Source organism: Trichoplusia ni, chromosome 12 (assembly GCF_003590095.1).
Source record: "Trichoplusia ni isolate ovarian cell line Hi5 chromosome 12, tn1, whole genome shotgun sequence".
NCBI classification, from domain to species: Eukaryota; Metazoa; Arthropoda; class Insecta; order Lepidoptera; family Noctuidae; genus Trichoplusia; species Trichoplusia ni.
Genome location: NC_039489.1, coordinates 1,003,526 through 1,009,482, shown reverse-complemented (window position 1 = coordinate 1,009,482; position 5,957 = coordinate 1,003,526). Strand labels below are relative to the sequence as shown.

At 37.4% G+C, this 5,957-nt stretch overlaps 1 long non-coding RNA gene across 1 annotated transcript; it reads right to left on the bottom strand.

The window, feature by feature from the left end:
- Positions 1-3,345: 3,345 nt before the first annotated feature.
- Positions 3,346-5,130, bottom strand: LOC113499525. The gene is made up of 3 exons (XR_003401119.1): positions 4,605-5,130; positions 4,364-4,514; positions 3,346-3,524 (listed from the first exon to the last, which is right to left on the bottom strand). It is a non-coding gene; the product is annotated as an uncharacterized LOC113499525 (long non-coding RNA).
- Positions 5,131-5,957: the final 827 nt, after the last annotated feature.

Genomic DNA, 5,957 nt, shown 5'->3' with positions numbered 1-5,957 from the left:
GTGAAATTTTATGCATCTGTTTAGCCCATACAAACAGACCGTACCTTCGAAAACAAATCAGCCATTCAGTTAAGTTTGGCATCAAAAGCTTTTGAATTAATTTGCTTTGATTTTTTTCTAACCATAGACATATTTTAATATAATTATTTTTAGGTGCAGTATGACCTATAAACTACTTATATCTTCCTATATTAGGCCATATATGTATCAGGCCGTTATAATCTTACGGAGTAGTACCATACAAAAAAAAGTCAACTTCAAGCGCGAAGTCTCGGAATCTTGAGAACTAGTTGGTCTAGTGGTTAGTGACCCTGACTGCTATACCGGAGGTCGTGGGTTCGATTCCCGCCCAGGACAAATGTTGTGTGATGAGCATGATCATTTGTTCTGGTGTCTGGGTGTAATTTATCTATAATATGTATGTATTTAGAAATATATAAGTAAGTTTATCAGTTGTCTGGTTACCATAACACAAGCTCTGCTTAGCTTGGGATCCGATAACCGTATGTGAGTTGACCCAGGATATAATAGGATATAATAATATAATTTCAAACTTACAAAAACGCCTTAATCATGAGCTAAAGAAACCTTTTTATATCAAAGGTTAAAAAAGGCAATAAAGTTAGTCTCAACACATTGAATACCAAAATGAGATAGTTCAATCAATAGAACTAATCCAGCGAGGTATGTAACGCAATAAAACTAAATCACAGATGCCAGTACTTTCAAATTTACGACGTATAAAGGTAAGGGATATGGGGCAAAAGGTGCCCTGTTTTACATAAATACTCCTTCGTAATTCTCATTTATTTGACTGCCCAATACCCAAAGTAAATTGAACCAATCGAAGTGAGGATAGGGTTTTCAACAAACAAATCAATTAATTATTTATTTAACACGTTCACTGCGTTAGTCAAATTTGATTACTTTCAGTTGGTGCGGCATGGGGTCTATTATATCCGAAGCACGACTTGTTCCTGGTGCGTTGGTGGGTCAAAAAGATCCGATCGACTTACATTGGTTTAGGTGGACTTATCTTTATAGATATAATGATTAAAGCATTTTCTTTTATTTCAATATGTTGACAAATAAACACTCAATAAAAGGCTGAAATCGTAGGTAGATGCACTGAATGGTTTGTTTGTAAATAAAGGAATTGTCTGTCGGATCTTAAGGATCCGTTATCCGCACTGGTTATTAAAAGTATCGATAAGTTTTTAGTGCTGTGGATGATAAAAAAAAAACATCGTCATCGATAAAATGTATGATATGTTTTTTTTTGAACATGTAAAATTAATTATACCGTAAGCTGGCTGAATTCTTTTCTGTTCCAATATTTGTATTCGTTCACTATGAGCTGTACTGGTTTATGGTGAGGGTCAATGTGGTGGCTGGGGATTGCTAACTGCAGTATTTTCGACGTGTAATGTTTGACCAGTTGACGGGTTGGCATTATCATACATATTCCGTTTACCCAATATTATTTGTCTTGGGGGACCTTCGCTCAAACAACATTTTCCTGGATCGCTTCATATTCAGTTCAGTTGCATAAAAACGCATCGAAACACACGCACCTCACTAGCTCAACTAGCATGTAATCTAGTGCGTCTATCGGGTCATCGGGCATCGGGGTCGTTTAGAACCGATGAAACGCACTAGACGTAAAAAATATTGCTTCAGTCGGCATCGGGTCGTAAGAACCCGATGCAATTTTTTCGAACCTATATTATCTATTTAACGAGGCAATTCCAAAACACTAACTGTCTCATTCATATTCATTGGGAGACCAAATATATCTGTCCCGCACCAGCGGCTAGCACAGTAATTTTTACCCCGCACCGGAGGAAAGATGAGCATCAGATACAATCAACCCGATACCGCACCGAACGTGTTAATAACGATTTACGAGTCAAACTGTTCAGTCACTATCCTGCCACCGCATCAGCACATTATTAAAAATCCGGAGTCTTTAATTACCGCTATTAGTCGAACAATCAAATACCCCTATGTCATGAAATAAATCTTGATCTCTTCCAAAGGAAGTTATTGTTATAAAAAAAATCATAAGAGTAAGTTTTTCTTATGTGTGTGCTTAACGGGATTAAAGATAGAGGCATGCGAGTTTTTCTCGAGACACAGACTAGAGTTTCCCGTAAATAGGTAAAAAATTAACCGTCTAGCTAGCACGGTTCATGAGACAAGGACGGACAGACAGGCAGATGGCAAGACGGAAATAGCGCAGAGCCCTAAAGTTGTGCTACGTCATACGAAACATGAGTAGAATATAAACAACCAATGTAGAAATGCCAAAAAAAGGACGTGGTAATGGAAAACCCCAAAAGAAAACATCGAAATCATTACTTATCAGTTTGAAAAATACTTTCATTTATTTTGTTACTTGCGTGGTAGTTGCGTGGATTTTGGTAAGACCACGTACTGTTAATAATAAACTACAATATGCCAGTTTATTATAAACTTTCTCAAAAGAGGCCAATTTGGAAGTGAAACGGCGCAAAACACTTTAGTCTTCTTATCAAAAGAGTTTTACATCAATCGAGTGCATTGAAAAGAAGTTTCTTTTTATTCAGCCAAGAATTATATTTTTGTAACAGCAATTTAACATTTTTTTCTCATTTTGTCCTAATACAATTTTGCAAATAAAAGCTATTTTAAAATCAAACAAACACACCAAGAACATATTTATTTATTAAATATTTATTGTGATACCATTAGAAACTTTTTAATGAAACCTTTAAAAAAAGTTTGAATCCTATTTTAAGAATAAAACACTATGTGTTGTAAGGTGAAATGTCCTATTAACGACCGAGGGGCTAGAAAAATAAAATAATTCATTATATTTTTACGACGTTTTTCAAATTGTGTCATCTCCAAATATGAATAATAGATTCCGACATTTAGTAGAAGCTAAACTGCAAAATTGCATTTATAAACTCGTTATGAAAGCAAAACGCGTAAAAAAATGATCATAAGCAATAGCTTTTAAAAATATTTTAAAAAAAATATTTGGACATTACATACCTATACTCTTTATTTTTTCTTTTTAATTATTCTTAGAAACCAGAAGTGAGGACAGGTTTTTAAAAAGAAAGCACGGTTACGTCACAAATAATTAAACCCAATCATTACAAAGATAACTTGAAGTTAATACATCAAACTCTAATTACTGCAAAGGAATAGGTATGAATGGCAATTATCGAAATAACAATATGGCTGCTATGCTGAATAAATACAACGAAGGTCACGGAGATGTTCCAGCAAGGCCAGCTGACAGCGGAGAGAGAGCGTTGCTAAGAGCGCTCCGTCTTTTATAGCGGACTACTTGTCAAATCCCAGGTTCGAAAGAGGTTTCACTAAGGATCTTGAAGGAGGTTTCACTTTGAAAAGGAGGTTTCGTTAACACGGCCGTTCCTGACAGCGAGGCGTCCTCGACCGCATCTTGCTTGGAGTCTTCACTATCTCAAGCATCACCAGACTGCTGTCGCTCTCAGACTAGAAATAATCATCTGCAAAATGACAACAACACATACTAAACATTTGTTTTCTTGCGACACTTGTGTCGAAGCTGGAAAACAGAAACCATTTGAAGTGATTTTGTTAAGTACGCGATAGTGAGCGTGCACTCCCACCATCAAGTACCCAACAAGCGAACAGAAAGATTTCAGGAATGTTATTGAAATGGTAAACTTAAAAGCTATGACTTAAAAATATTGCACAGCAAAATCAATGATTCTTAAAAGTAAATAAACTTAAAAGCTAAGACTTAATAATACTGCACAGCAAAATCTGATTCTTAAAATTAAAATGTAAATGGAGCTTAGTAACATTCCAAGCAATGAAATTCCCAACTTTCTTTGTGTAGAATGCTAGCCAAGATAAACAGATGGTATTGAAGCTGATATACTTAACCAGATCAGAAGGCATGAACTGTAGGTCCAGGCCAAACAGAAGCCATAAGCCAGAGGTTCAGACCAAACAGAGGCCATGAACCATAAGGTCCAGGCCAAACAGAAGCCATAAGCCAGAGGCTCAGACCAAACAGAAGCCATGAACCAGAGGCTCAGACCAAACAGAAGCCATGAACCATAAGGTCCAGGCCAAACAGAAGCCATAAGCCAGAGGCTCAGACCAAACAGAAGCCATGAACCAGAGGCTCAGACCAAACAGAAGCTGTGAACCAGAGGTCCAGGCCAAACAGAAGTCTTCCTGTTGCTCTGAATTCTCGAAGACAGCACAGCATGCGTCCAGCGTGACTCGCCGCGCCAGAGCACCATACGCCCGGCAGCCGTAGCCGAACCAGCCAGCAGTTCCAGCTCGCAGCGATGATGTACACGTAGGAACTTACAGGGCTCCCGCATGCCAGAGTCCAGCTTTGCTGCACTCCACGAAGCCTTCTACAGAGTCGCCAGCAGCGTATTCTCGTGGTTGTTTTGGTTTTGGTGAAGTCGTATTGACGCCGCTGATTGTCTGTAAACAATTCTGAGGCACGCTGTCTCCTGAGAGACATAAATGCTTCTCGATTAGGGTTACGGTTGTCAAGTGTTACGTCACACACTATACAGCATGATACTTGTGTAGAAGCCTACCAGCGCCTCAATTTTCTTGAGCTCGGCCGCTCCTGACCATTATCAACAAAACGTCCAAAGTAATCTATTTCAGTATCTACGAAAGAAATATTTTTAAATTAACCGAATAAAAACCAGCATTCGTGACAGTACTCAAAACTTGACAACAAATAAAGTCCTTCTTGACACATAGGTACTAACAAAAATTCAACTAAGTCTGTTATTTTAAGTTTCGCATTCGTCGCAGCAGCCCTTATTCGAGTGTCAGTAATACCTCTGACTATTATTGCAACTTTCAGATCGTCAGACAAACCTTTTTGGTATAAAACGCAAAAGAGACTTTCGGCATATGTCATGAACTTATTTAAATGTTACACATAACCTCAACGAGCTAATATTCAACCTAAGGCCCGATCACGCGTGGAATCACGGCAGCTATATGAGTTATCACAACGTCTATGACCACTTCATGGACTACGGAACTCACGGTGTTTATGCGATGATAAAGCGATCTACTTCTCAACATGCGAGAACAATTACGACACGATCTACGTGAATCGTTTTGGTTTTTAACACTTTTTCAAACGTTCGGGCATCTCTCGGGAAAAGCAGAATAAAAATAAAAAGCTCACCGATACTCGTGGCACAGTCGAAAATAAAATTTGCAGTAATTAGATGAAATTCAACAAATCCTTTACTTTAACTGAAAACAGATGGCACAAACAGCACAAAGCACGTGGTCTATCCCACTTCTGATCTTAGAAACCAGAAGTGAGGACAGGTTTTTAAAAAGAAAGCACGGTTACGTCACAAATAATTAAACCCAATCATTACAAAGATAACTTGAAGTTAATACATCAAACTCTAATTACTGCAAAGGAATAGGTATGAATGGCAATTATCGAAATAACAATATGGCTGCTATGCTGAATAAATACAACGAAGGTCACGGAGATGTTCCAGCAAGGCCAGCTGACAGCGGAGAGAGAGCGTTGCTAAGAGCGCTCCGTCTTTTATAGCGGACTACTTGTCAAATCCCAGGTTCGAAAGAGGTTTCACTAAGGATCTTGAAGGAGGTTTCACTTTGAAAAGGAGGTTTCGTTAACATTATGTATTCTTCTTCTGACAACAATAACATTTACCTTACAAAGAATGATTTAAAAATCCATTCGAATATATTTGTCATTCTTCATTCGAAAACTTTTGTCGACTTTCATCCATTTTGCTATTATTTTTATAATTGTTGTGTTTGTTTGTGAAAATATGCAAATAATTAGTTTTACGTTATAAAATATTGTAAGGATTGTTTTATATTTACTTCTAAAGTAATTGATAAAATAAGGTAAAGATTTATTGTAAAACTCGTTTGTTTTT